At 42.8% G+C, this 12,816-nt stretch overlaps 1 protein-coding gene across 2 annotated transcripts in view; it reads left to right on the top strand.

Moving 5' to 3' along the window:
• Window positions 1-12,816, top strand: part of ACVR1B (activin A receptor type 1B) — a 36,097-nt gene that overhangs the window by 3,480 nt on the left and 19,801 nt on the right. The gene's annotated exons all lie outside the window — the stretch shown is intronic.

The raw sequence follows: 12,816 nt of genomic DNA on the forward strand, positions 1-12,816 counted from the left end.
TGTAAATGTTACATAAGAACATGGAGGCTGCGAGGTGGCCGGCATGGTGCCTGTGAACACAGGAAGGTGAGGCTTCATCCTAAAGGACCTTGGGAACCTGCAATCAGTGCAGGAAGAAGCAGCACTTCATTTCCCTCTAGAAACCTTTTTAGTTGATTGTGTCTTTCAGGTGGACTGCTGTGTTATAAATAGGTTTATTCTCCACTGGTGAGCTAATTGTAACCTTGCTACCAAAATATGAATCAGAAGGCGAGGAGAGGAGACGCGCTGCTGCTTTCAGCAGGTCCTGTGGAAGCCGCTTGTTGCATTTTGGAACATGAGTTGAATTGCGTTGCAGTCTGTTCTCATAATAACTCAGGAGTACAGGGTGTTGAGGTGGAATGGAATTCTCAGTTCATGGTGCTTTAGGTCTTTCTTTTTGAAGGTTAAATTAGAATACTGAAGTGGCTCTTTTGTTTTAATTTTGAAATCCTTATTGTTTACTGTTCAGTTTTTGCTCAGAGCAGCAGTGAACATTAATTCTGGAATCCCGCCTCCTTGTCTTGAATTCTTGTGTTATTTGTCTGTTATAGTAGGGGTTGATGTAAGGGGGTCTTCTCTCACTTTCCTCTCTGAATTTATGCAATGAAAATCCCAGAGTCCTCTTTCTCACCAACCCTGCTGCTGCTGGAAGTGCTGCGGGCATCCGGAGCCCATCAGTTCCGCCTAGACTGGGGTTGCTGAAACCTCCTAAGGAATCAGCTGCTCAGACCTGACAGTCCCCCACAGTCTTCTAACTGGCATGCTCTCACTCTGCAGGCACTGCTTCCTGGCCAGGTTCTAATACCTGCTCATGGTTTTTGCTCACCTCAGTTTCTCACACATGGTTTAACCTGAGCTTGGGCTCCAGAGGCACCATCTCGGCCCTTGTGTGTTCTCCCTGCCTCTGGCTTCTCTATCAGGGATAAAAGCAGCACCAGGGGAAACTGCTACTGCAGAGTGTATCTTTCTGTCCCTCCTCTGTAGACTTGCCAGAATTTAGTTGTGAAGTTTCCATCCCAGGTGATCTCACCTGCTGTCTGGGTTTCAGATGGTGCTACTTCTGGCAGCTTGGGGGTTCTTTTCTCTCTCTCTCTCTCTCTCTCTCTCTCTCTCTCTCTCTCTCTCTCCCCCTCCCTCCCTCCACGTAGTCTTTTTTTCCTCTCTCTCTCTCTCTCTCTCTCTCTCTCTCTCTCTCTCTCTCTCTCTCTCTCTCTCCACTTAGTCTTAAGCCTGCATTTGTCTTGCTAATATGTTAAATTTAACATAATAAAAGTAACTACTTCACCCTTTATAGCAGTGGTTCTCAACCTTCCTAATGCGGAGATCCTTGAATATAGTTCTTCATGTTGTGGTGACCCCCAACCATGAAATTATTTTCATTGCTACTTCATAACTGTAATTTTGCTACTGTTATGAATTGTAATGTAAATATCTGATATGCAGGATGTATTTTCATTGTTCGCGACCCACAGGTTGAGAACTGCTGCTTTATAGTATCAGTCACCCCTGATATTTACACAATTACATACAGGAGAATTCTTTATTCATGCAGATGGGTATGTGCCTGGAATGGTTCTTTTTTTTTTTAATATATTTTATTGATTTTTACAGAGAGGAAGGGAGAGGGACAGAGAGTTAGAAACATCGATGAGAGAGAAACATCGATCAGCTGCCTCCTGCACACTCCCCACTGGGTACCTGTCCGCAACCAAGGTACATGCCCTTGACCGGAATCGAACCTGGGACCCCTGAGTCCTCAGGCCGACGCTCTATCCATTGAGCCAAACCAGCCAGGGCTGGGATGGTTCTTGGTATGAAGAAATAACAGAGAACAGGATGGACAAAGATCCATAAATCCCTGATTGTCATGGAATTTACAACTGCAGTGGCTTAGACTGAAAATAAAGAAGTAAACACAGTGATCAGTTGTGAGTGCTGTGAAGAAACTAAACCAGGATGCTGTGTTAGAGGGTGCTGGGAGCTGCCCTTCCACATCGACCTCAGCTCTGTAAAATGGGATGATTGCACTCATCTCCTTATTTGTGGTAGTTATGTTCTATAAAGTCAACTGGAATCCTGGATTATCAGATACGGAACCATTGCTCCCAGGGGAGACAGAGGGTTAGGTTCCTGTGAGCCGCTGGTCACAGCATTACATCAACCAATCAGTGCATCACCTTGTCTTCTGCATATTTCTGTTTAAGACACCTTGTTTAACATACATTGTTGATTATTAAATATTGAACTCAAAGCCAATAGCACTATAACGCATGCCTGAACAAAGCTTTTCTAACGTATGCATTTTCTCTGTAAGGCACATTATGTTCTTAGCATTTCAGCACTACTCTTGAAGGCCATTTTAAACTGAAATCACCAACAAAACCACAGAAAGGCAAAAAGCACTGCACTAAATAGACCATGAAAAGCCACATACTTACAGTGTAAGAGCTGAAACAGGCAGAGCGCTGCCTGTCCACCTCAGCTGGGACATGTGCGTTGGGTGTTCAGACTGCCGTGCACATGTTCAGATTTTTCACCCCTCAGTGCATGTCCACAAATGACTGAGAGAGCACCGAGAGTATTGATTTGGGGGTTACAAGTAAATTTTAGCAATTAGGCTGATTCACAAATACAGAATCTATAATTGATAAGGATCAACTGTATTTTGTTAAAGCTGTTCAAATAATTGTGGGTGAGAGAAAATTATATGGACATTCAAGGACTCCTACTAAATGGTTTCATTGAACCAGGATTTTTATATATATATAGTTAGAAGTCCCATTTTCAGCCTGTAAATAAATTACACACACACACACACACACACACACACACACACACACACATATAGAGAGGGAGAGAGAGAACTGTGGTGTCTAAAGATTCTTTTAACACGTTTATTGAGCACCTACCATATTCCAAACACTATTGTTTATAGTAAACAAAAAGAGACAAAAATGCCTTTCTTCATGAAGCTTACCTTCCTGGCAGGTGAGATAGTCAATACAGAAATAAAATATTTCTACAGCCCATCCTTTACCTCCCACCCCCCAAGATTCTCAGCCTTACACACACCTCTTCCAGTTATTCAGTCAAACATGAATGTAGGTACTACTGTGAAGGGATTTTGTATATGTAATTAAGGTCCTTAAATGGTTGATCTTCATATAGGGCAGTGATCTTCATATAGGGCAGTTAAAATCCTGATTTCTGGGCCTCATTCTCCGGAAATTCTGTTTCTTTGTTATGGGGTGGGGCCACAACATTAGTAACAAAGAAACAGAATTTCTGGAGGATGAGGCCCAGAAATCAGGATTTTAAAAAGATTCCCAGGTGATTCTAATGTGCAGCCAAGGTTGAGAACCGCTGGTATAGGGAGACTGTTATGGTAGACAGAACCTAATCAAGCTAGCTAGCCCTTTGAAAGCAGAGAATTTTCTCAGCTGAGTGCAAAAGAGGAAGGCAGAGATACTCCAGCTGGCTTGAAAGAAAATAAACATCTGTATATGAACTGCCCACGGGGCCACGGGGGCCAGGAACTGCAGGCCGACTCTGGGAGCTGAGAGTGGTCCGTGGCTGTCAGCGTGGGGTGGGGGGGGGGGGGGGGGGGGGGGATGGGGATCTCAACCCTTGTGCACAAGGCAGCGGGGTTTGCCAGCAACCAGTGAACTTGAAAGATGCTTGAGACCTGGTACTCGCCATCCCATCGCTGGACCTTGCATGTATAAAGTGCTTTGACCACATGTGGCTTTCATCTACTGCCTGTTTCCTTTTCCTAGCTATTTGTGAGTGTTTGGAGGAGAGAGCAAATTTTGGGTGCTTTGGGGGCAAAAGTAGGTTTACAGTCATGAGTATTCAGAACACAGTTTATTCTTGTATTATCGCTTATTAATTATTGTATTATTTTTAAGTAAGTATTTGTGATGAACCTACCTGGCCCCAAATCTTCATTTATTATCTTGGTATATGTTTGTGTATTACATTTTACAATTGTAGTAGGTAAGATTGACTCAGATTCGATCGGTGTTCGTTTCTAATACCCAGACTAAGCTGAAAGAGAGGGATACTGAGGAAAGAATCTGTCTTTGCCCTTTCGAAGTTTATACACAAATTGACTGTTTGTCTGCTTGTTGGAGCAACCACAAAATTACGAAGAGTTCATACCCTTATTGACTGGACGACAGTAGTAATAAAAGCTTCTGATGGACGGAATGTTTACTGCACACTCACGTGTTGAGTGGAGGCACTCTTGTCCCCATTTCACCTAGGAAACAGCTGGGGCATACAGAGGTTAGGCCAGGGGCCGAGCGAGGTCCGTCTGACTCCAAAGCATGTGCCCTAAGTACTGTACCATATACTATGATGCCTACTCAGTCATTTTCTAACCAGTCTCTGCCTCCAGTCTCCCACTTTTCCTCCATCCCAGGGCTGACTTTAACTTGGGAAAATACACCTTCTGCATCTGATGTTTCTACCGTTTTTATGTGGCCTCCGGGATCAATGCCAGACTCCTTAGCCTGGCATCACAGTCCGTCCCATCTGGCCTCGTCTCTCTTACTGCCCCGTCTGTGGCTGGAGCCTTGATATTGTTGCATCTGTCCGTTCACTGTGGACCTAACATGCCTTGTGCCTTTCTTGGCCTTAGCGTTCTTTTAGCCAAACCCAGCATCCTGCAATGTAGACTTTCTTTGTCCTCCTGTCTTTCCCCGGTCAGTGATCCCGTCCTCTCTGCTTTTACTCTTTGGTCCTTATTGGTAGTGTGGAGGTTTTTAGTTGTCTGCTCCTCCCATTCTCCCACCCTCCAGCCCCCAAAAATTTATGTTAGAAACTGGCTTATTCTTCTTTACATGGCTTTGTCCTGTCACAGAGCCTTGCATACTTTTTTAAAAAAATATTTTATTGAATTTTTACAGAGAGGAAGGGAGAGGGATAGAGAGTTAGAAACATTGATGCTAGAGAAACATCGATCAGCTGCCTCCTGCACGCTCCCTACTGGGGATGTGCCCACAACAACTGTACATTGCCCTTAACCGGGATCGAACCTGGGACCCTTGAGTCCGCAGGCCGACGCTCTATCCACTGAGCCAAACCGGTTAGGGCAACATACTTTAAGTACGTAATAAATTTGCTTTTTTCTGTCCTCTCAGCAAAATCCTAGGTAAATAATTCTAATTCTGACCTGCTATAATTTTATCATCTCCTGTATATGCAGTTTTTATCCCAGTTACTCAAAAATATCACCGACGTTTTGTGAGTTACTTGGGATGTCATAATATCTCTTCTACCTCACCTCTTTCATCTCCATTTATTCTACCACCTATTTTATTCCAGCCGAATTAACTTGATTTCAACCTCATTAGTTTTATTCTCAGCCCTGGCTGAATTTTTTTCTTCTCTTTCATTGTCCCAGATGCCTGAAACCATTCCTATCCTTTTTCTTACTCAAAACTGATGTACACCATCTCCTTTCCACTCATCCATAGTATCGTAAATAGATCAGGAAATAAATTCGAAATATCACCATAAATATCCTCCCTGCCCTAATGAGCCACAAATATGTCTACTTATGTACAACAAAGAAAGAAAACAGTGTTTTTGCATGTTCATTGTAAACTGTTAGTAAAACCAAGTTACTAGTGGATAGTTTAAACATGGTGGCTGAGCCTGCAACATTGGACTTGCTCCATCGTAATGATGCCACTCGCTCTGGTGTCACCTTGACACTCTCTCCCGAGCAGCAGGTGGGCCCTTGCTGGGTGTTCAGGTATTTACTGTCAGCCATAAATTAAGTTGCATTGACAGGTCTCTTTACCATAAACATCAAACATCTCTTTTGAGCGAGAACAAAGCTTTCATTCTCTAGACCTGAGGCTTAGGGGTGAACTTGTTTAAACAGCTCTCCAAGTAGAATGTCAGAAAGGCAGTTTGTAGAATAGATAGAGTGTGAAGCTGGCTTTTCAAACACCTTTCTCTCATGCAAACTCCGTTCCGAGACCTTTTCCCAGATTGGGATTAAATAGCAAGCTTATCAAGTATCTTATTGTTAAATCTGTGGGTTTTTTCCCTCCTCATACAAATAGCTTCCTTTATGAAGTCAGTTACGTTTTTTCATAAGTGCTTTTACCAGTACATTTTGTGTGTTTTTTAGGTACCACCAACTACACATATGAAATTTGACTTTATTATGGCTCTTGGGAACTTGAGAGGTTTTGTTTTACAATCACCTTGTGAAAGGTGAAGGTGTAACTTGGGTCTTTTTTTACCAATAACATCTGATCACTTTACTGCAAGATTTTTCTAATTCGGTTAGTTAGAGCTTTGGCTGCTTGGTGCAATGTCAGTGCCCCATTATTGCCCCCCACTACACTTCCCCTTTTCAGGAAAACCTACCTCTATTTTGTGACAGTTTACTGCCAGACACCACCTTCTTTAAAAAAAATAATATTAAAAAATTTTTTGATTGATTTTACAGAGAGGAAGGGGAGGGGGAGGAGGGAGAGAGAGAGAGATAGAAACATCGATAAGTTGCCTCCCGTATGCTACCCCACACACCCAGACAGGGATCGAATTTGCAACATGGGTATGTGTCCTGACTGGGAATTGAACCTGCCACCTTTAGTATATGGAATGATGCTCCATTCAACTGAGCCACACCAGCCAGGCAATACCTCCATTTTTAAAAAATATATTTTTTTATTGATTTCAGAGAAGAAGGGAGAGGGAGAGGGAGATAGAAACATCAATGATGAGAATCACTGATCAGCTGCCTCCTGCATGCTCCCTACTGGGGATCAAGTCCGAAATCCAGGCATGTGCCCTGACCAGGAATTGAACCGTGACCTCCTGGCTCATAGGTTGACACTTAACCATTGAGCCATGCCGGCCAGGCAACATCTGAACTTTTAAATTAAGGATTTTCATAAACACATTGGCTGTTGTCTAGATCAATAATTACTGTAGCCCTAGCCAGTTTGTCCCAGTAGATAGGGCCTGTGGACTGAAGGGTCCTGGGTTGTCAAAGGGGTGGGGGAGCGGTGGGTTAATTTGCTTTCTGGATATTTAATATAAATGGAATCATACAGTGTGCTACTTCTTTCACTTAACATAATGGTTTTTAAAAGTTTATCCATATTGTAGTATATGTCAATAACTTATTTATTTTTGTAGCTGAATAGTATTCCATTATATGAATATACCATATTTTGTTCACCCATTCATTATTTGATGGGCATTTGGGTTGTTTCTACCTTTTAATTATTGTGAATAGTGCTGTTATGAACATTTGTGTACAAATTTTTGTGTGAACACTTGTTTTTAATCTTTTGAATATACTATACCTAGGAGTAGAATTACTGGGTTATATGGTAATTCAATGTTTAACTTATCGAGGAACCATCGAGCTGTTTCCACACAGCAATGTTTGAGGTTTCAGTTTCTCTGGGTCTTCACCAGTGTTTGCTGTTTTCCTTTTTCATTTCCTTTTGGCCTTCCTAGTAGGTATGAAGTGATATCTTGTGGTTTTTATTTGCATTTGAGTTAGAAAGTCTTTTGTATTTGAGATCTTGTTGAACATCTTTTTGTGAGCTTGTTGACCATTTGTATATTTTATTTGAAGAAATGTCTGTTCAGGTCCTTTGCCCATTTTTTTAAAAATTGTTTTTCGGCCCTAACTGGTTTGGCTCAATGGACTGAAGGGTCCCAGGTTCGATTCCGGTCAAGGGCATGTACCTTGGTTGCGGGCACATCCCCAGTGGGGGGTGTGCAGGAGGTGGTTGATCGATGTTTCTCTCATCGATGTTTCTAACTCTCTATTCCCTCTCCCTTCTCTGTAAAAAATCAATCAAATATATTTTTTTAAAAAATTGTTTTTCGTTATTGACTTGTAAGAGTTCTTTATATATTCTATATACTAGAGTCTAGTGTATATACCAGAATCTAGTAACTAGACCATTATTAGATATATGAATCTAAGAGATCATTACCAAATACAAAATCAAAGATTTGCCCCTGTTTTCTTTTTTAAGTTGTAGAATATAAGTTTCACTCTTATATATAGATTTTTAATTCATTTTGAGTTAGTTTTTGTCTATGGTGGAAGGTAAGGGTTCTATTTTTTTATTTTTTGCATGTGGCTATCCAGTTGTCCAGCACCATTTGTTGAAGACTTTTCTTCCCCCCTGAAGGTTCTAGACCAGGGGTCCCCAAACTTTTTAAACAGGGGCCAGTTCACTGTCCCTCAGACCGTTGGAGGGCTGGACTATAGTTTAAAAAAAAAAACTATGAACAAATTCCTATGCACACTGCACATATCTTATTTTGAAGTAAAAAAACAAAACGGGAACAAGTACAATATTTGTATTTGCATGTGGTCCGCGGGCCGTAGTTTGAGGACCCCTGTTAGACATTCCTCTCAAAAATCCGTTGATCTTAGATGTATAGATTTGTTTCTCACAAGTCTATTTCATTGACTTATATGCCTATGCTTGTGCCTGGAGTAAGTTTTGAAATCAGAAAGTGTGAGTCCTCCAACTTTATTTTTTAATTTTTCAACATCACTTTGGCCATTCATTATCACAGAGTTGTGCAGAGTTGTGGTCCTTGTTCGATCCTAAGGAAGACATAGGGGGTTTGGATAAGGTCCTTGTAAGAATAATTAAAATGATCCTGGGTTGTGATAGGGTATTCCGATAGTTTGGCCTGTCTGATGGAAGAATGAAGGCTGAGAGGGACTTTCTGATCAACTTGTAAAAAATGAAGAGTAAGGGCAGCACAGGCTGATTTGGGCCCCAGGTGTATTGGATACGCTACAAGTAGGAGGTTGCCTGGTGAAGTTTGAAGTGGCAAGTTGAGTGCAGTGCTCCACACCAGAACTAATTTGATGACACGTATCTCCAAGAAGCACTTCACATAAGCTACAGATCATAAACACTACAGCTTTAAGACATGTCAGAACATTCACACACCTGTATCTCCCAGGACAGGCGTGCACGTTCTGCGGTGTGCCTCTGACCTTTTGAGGTTTGTGCCACCCCTGTGCTCTCCTACACCTCGTCGCCTGGCGATACGGTCTCAGGCCTAACACTGGGCGAGTGACAGGAGCCTCGCCCTGTATGGTGGCTCTTAGGAACTGCCAGTGAGCCACAGCCTCACCAGTGTCTTCCCAGTGTCTGCCCGTGGGCAATAGAGGGGACCGAACCAGTGTCCGGCCCGTGGTGAGGCTGTCCCGCTGGGACCTGGCTGTATTAGTGCCTCCGCAGCGTACGGCTGGGCCGAATCTGCCCGAGCTGGGACTTGTCAGCCTTCATCAGCCTTCCTCAAAACACAGCCTCTCTCCCGAGTCAAATTTGCATTTATTTCCTACCACAAACCACCTTCTAACCATATTTTGGAACCATGTTCAAATCCTGTCAAAGCGGTTTTGCCTTTTTAGTTCAGGTTTGACTAGCTTGTTAATAACCAAATTCTGTGCTAGTGGGAATTTTGTTCCGACCACTTTTTAACCTGTTTGTGTGTAGAATGATTTTGTTACTCCTCTGTGATTGGTTTTCCTAATTGTGTTATTTCAACTACGTAACTGTTAGGTATGTGTTGTTTATATTCGCGTGTGTAGACTGATTTAACTTGATGAGTCGATATGACACATTATAAAGGCTGTTATCATTAATCCAGATTTAGCTTTTCAAAGACATTAAAATTAGATCTGTGACTTATAGCAAATTTATAGTAAATTCAGATGTTTGTGTAATTTTATTATCACTTACTTTGTTTTAGTGAAAAATGAATATTTACAGAAGACTAGCCATAATGTCTGTCTTTAAAGTTCAGGATAAGGTATATAAAATTTAAAGCAGAACTTCCCAGTGTTGGATCAGTGAGGCAAACAATGTGGAATTTAGAAATAAACTGGATTCAGATTTCAGCTGGAGGATTTTAGAGGTCATCTGGTTCAGTCTCTTCTTTCTGGTTAATCATGAGGAAAATGAGGTTCAGAGAGGTTACATGACTTGCCCAATGCCACGCGACTCAGTTACTGGCAGAGCCGAGGCTCAAACAGCAGTTCTTGCTGTGGTCTTGCTTTAACTTGCCACTCCCTAATTAATGGATAAAGAGACAAATGTTAAGTGTGTTTGAGTTTTACATTGAGAGTTAGGATTAAAATTTATTGAGCATCTACTTGTTAAGCACTTTTTAATTTCATTTCATTCTTACCTAGTCCTGTGACATCATTATTAACAGTTCCACTTTACAGATTAGGAAACCAGGGTGCATGAAGGTTCCCAACTTGCTCAAGGTCATGTGATTAATATTAGAGCTGGTATTTGAGCCAGGTCTTTCTGACCTGTTTCCTGCTGTGATACCCTGCGTGGCTCCAGTGATAGTAACTGAAACCTTTTCAGGGGTGTGGGCAGTAGTGATGTTTATGTTAAAAATAGATCTTTCTCAGACTTGTCACTCGTTGTAAAACATATAGACGTACACAGATAGGTGCAGAGAGAGTCTTTCTCAGAGCACCCACAGCACTTAAGGGATGTTTGGCTAATCTTTATACCATTTCTGTAAGATAAATGGTCTTTTTTGGTGAGGCGGCCAAGGCCCAGATAGATCCAGGGACTTGCTCAATTCCTTATCACAAACCTACAAGGCCCTCCTCCCAGTTCCGGCCTTCGTCCAGTCTAGCATAGATTTCACCACTTTTGTTCTTTCCTGTCTTACACCAAGATTGTTTAAGTACTTCCCAAAAATAATGAGCCACGTGTGGGTGTGTTCGTTCTCCAGGATGAATCACTGTGAAAGGGGCCGTGCACCAATGAAAGGAGGCTGAGTATCTGGAATCAGAGACTCCTGGCTCCCAATTGACGACTCTGAAGTGAGCTTTTTTCAAAAGGCGGCTGCGGGTCTGGCCTGTGTGTCCCACGGTGCTCAGAATAGCCCTCTTGGAGTTGTTCGCTTTCCCTTCTCGCTTCCCAAAATAGACCCAATGCTGTTCTCTTTGCTGGATGGCCTGGCGCATGTATTGAGAGGTGTTCACTCCAAGGGGAACCCCTTTTGTGCTTGAATGTCCCCCTGACACAAAGGAGTGGGTATTGGCTTCCCTGAAGTAACAGGACTGCAGCTTGAGTAAAAGCTTTGGATTGAGTGTTCGGAAGGGCACAGAAGTAAATTGTTTACAAGGTGAATAAAAGGGAGCAAATAAAGGTATTTGGTAAGAAAAATGGAGAAGGTTCTTTTAGTCTTTGTGTCTGAAAGGGTTGGGATTGAAGTTTAGGAGGCATTTACTTTTACAATTCCTTCTAGATTTGGAATGTAGCCTAAAGAGTACCTGCTTTAAACTTCCTGCCTTTAAACATGTAACACTACCCAAACCCTTCAGCAGGTAGCTACATGTTTTGGAATTTCTCCCTGAAGAAAGGGATCTGATCAAACGCTGTGAAAAAAATAACCACAGGCCCTAGTGCTGTTTACCTGTCAGTGCGCTCTCTCCTTTGTTTCCTTGGCTGGGGGTGGCAGGGATGTGTCCTTACAGAAGCCTGAGAAAGGAGGGGTGTGACAATGAGATATTTAGAATCTGCCTTTGGATTTGAAAGCCAAGAGGTGCCTCCCATTGTATGGGAGAAAGAGACAAAGATAAACTGGGTACAGCCTAAAGGGGTGAGTTACAACAGACTGGGTTTTCATGGGACTGGTCATGTATGTCTCTTCTCTGGGGGCCCTAGTTTGAATGCCTTCCCACCCGGTATCCAGATAGTATCCACTTAGTGTCTAGTCTGGGACCCAGGTGGGCCCTCCCACCTCCATCCCCTGTGAGTCCCAACCTAAGCGTTGTGGTGGCTAAAGCCACACTCCTGCCCCTCCCAAAGGTCAGGGATCGGTTAGGCTCAGGGGAGACAGTGCTGGGCAGAACCAGCTGCTGCTGTCTGTGCTATTCCTGTTAGACAGATAAATCAAGGATTTCAGACTCCAGGCTGCTGAACTAGCTTTCAGAGGCACAAATTCACTTACAGTAATTTCCTGCCAATAGTCTACACTTACGTATACTACACACCCAGCAAAACTCACTAGGCCCAGAGATGATTACATACACTACCAATTGGAAAAAAAAAAAAAAAATATATATATATATATAGAGAGAGAGAGAGAGAGAGAGAGAGAGAGAGAGAGATACCATATATAGACATATATTACTCTTTAAAGTGATATCCAGGGACCTTTCAGAATGGGTTAAACACATTGAGTCCTTTTTATGCATTAGCTCATTTAATCCTCACAGTAACTTTATGAGGTAGCCACTGATATTATCTTCTTTGGAGGGTATTGTTTTTGCCCTCATGAGAGAGGTACTTGCCATGGACTAAAGGAGTGGTTGGCAAACTGCAGCTCGCGAGCCACATGTGGCTCTTTGGCCCCTTGAGTGGCCACAAAATACCACAAAATACCACGTGCGGGCGCACAGGTACAGTGCGATTGAAACTTCGTGGCCCATGCGCAGAAGTCGGTATTTTGTGGAAGAGCCACACTCAAGGGGCCAAAGAGCCACATGTGGCTCACGAGCCGCAGTTTGCCGACCACTGGACTAAAGGAAGAGGATGTTGGACAGTCAGGGGAAGCTTTTCTTTTTTTTTAAATCCTCACCTGAGCATATGTTTATTGATGTGAGAGAGAGAGAGAAACATCAGTGTGAGAAACAATCTATCAGTTGCCTTCCGCAGCACCCTGACCGGGGTCGAACCCACAGCCTTTTGGTGCACAGGACAACGCTCCAACCAGCTGAGCCACTCAGCCGGGATGGCAGGGGAAGCT

The sequence above is a fragment of the Myotis daubentonii genome, chromosome 2 (genome assembly GCF_963259705.1).
Source record: "Myotis daubentonii chromosome 2, mMyoDau2.1, whole genome shotgun sequence".
NCBI classification, from domain to species: Eukaryota; Metazoa; Chordata; class Mammalia; order Chiroptera; family Vespertilionidae; genus Myotis; species Myotis daubentonii.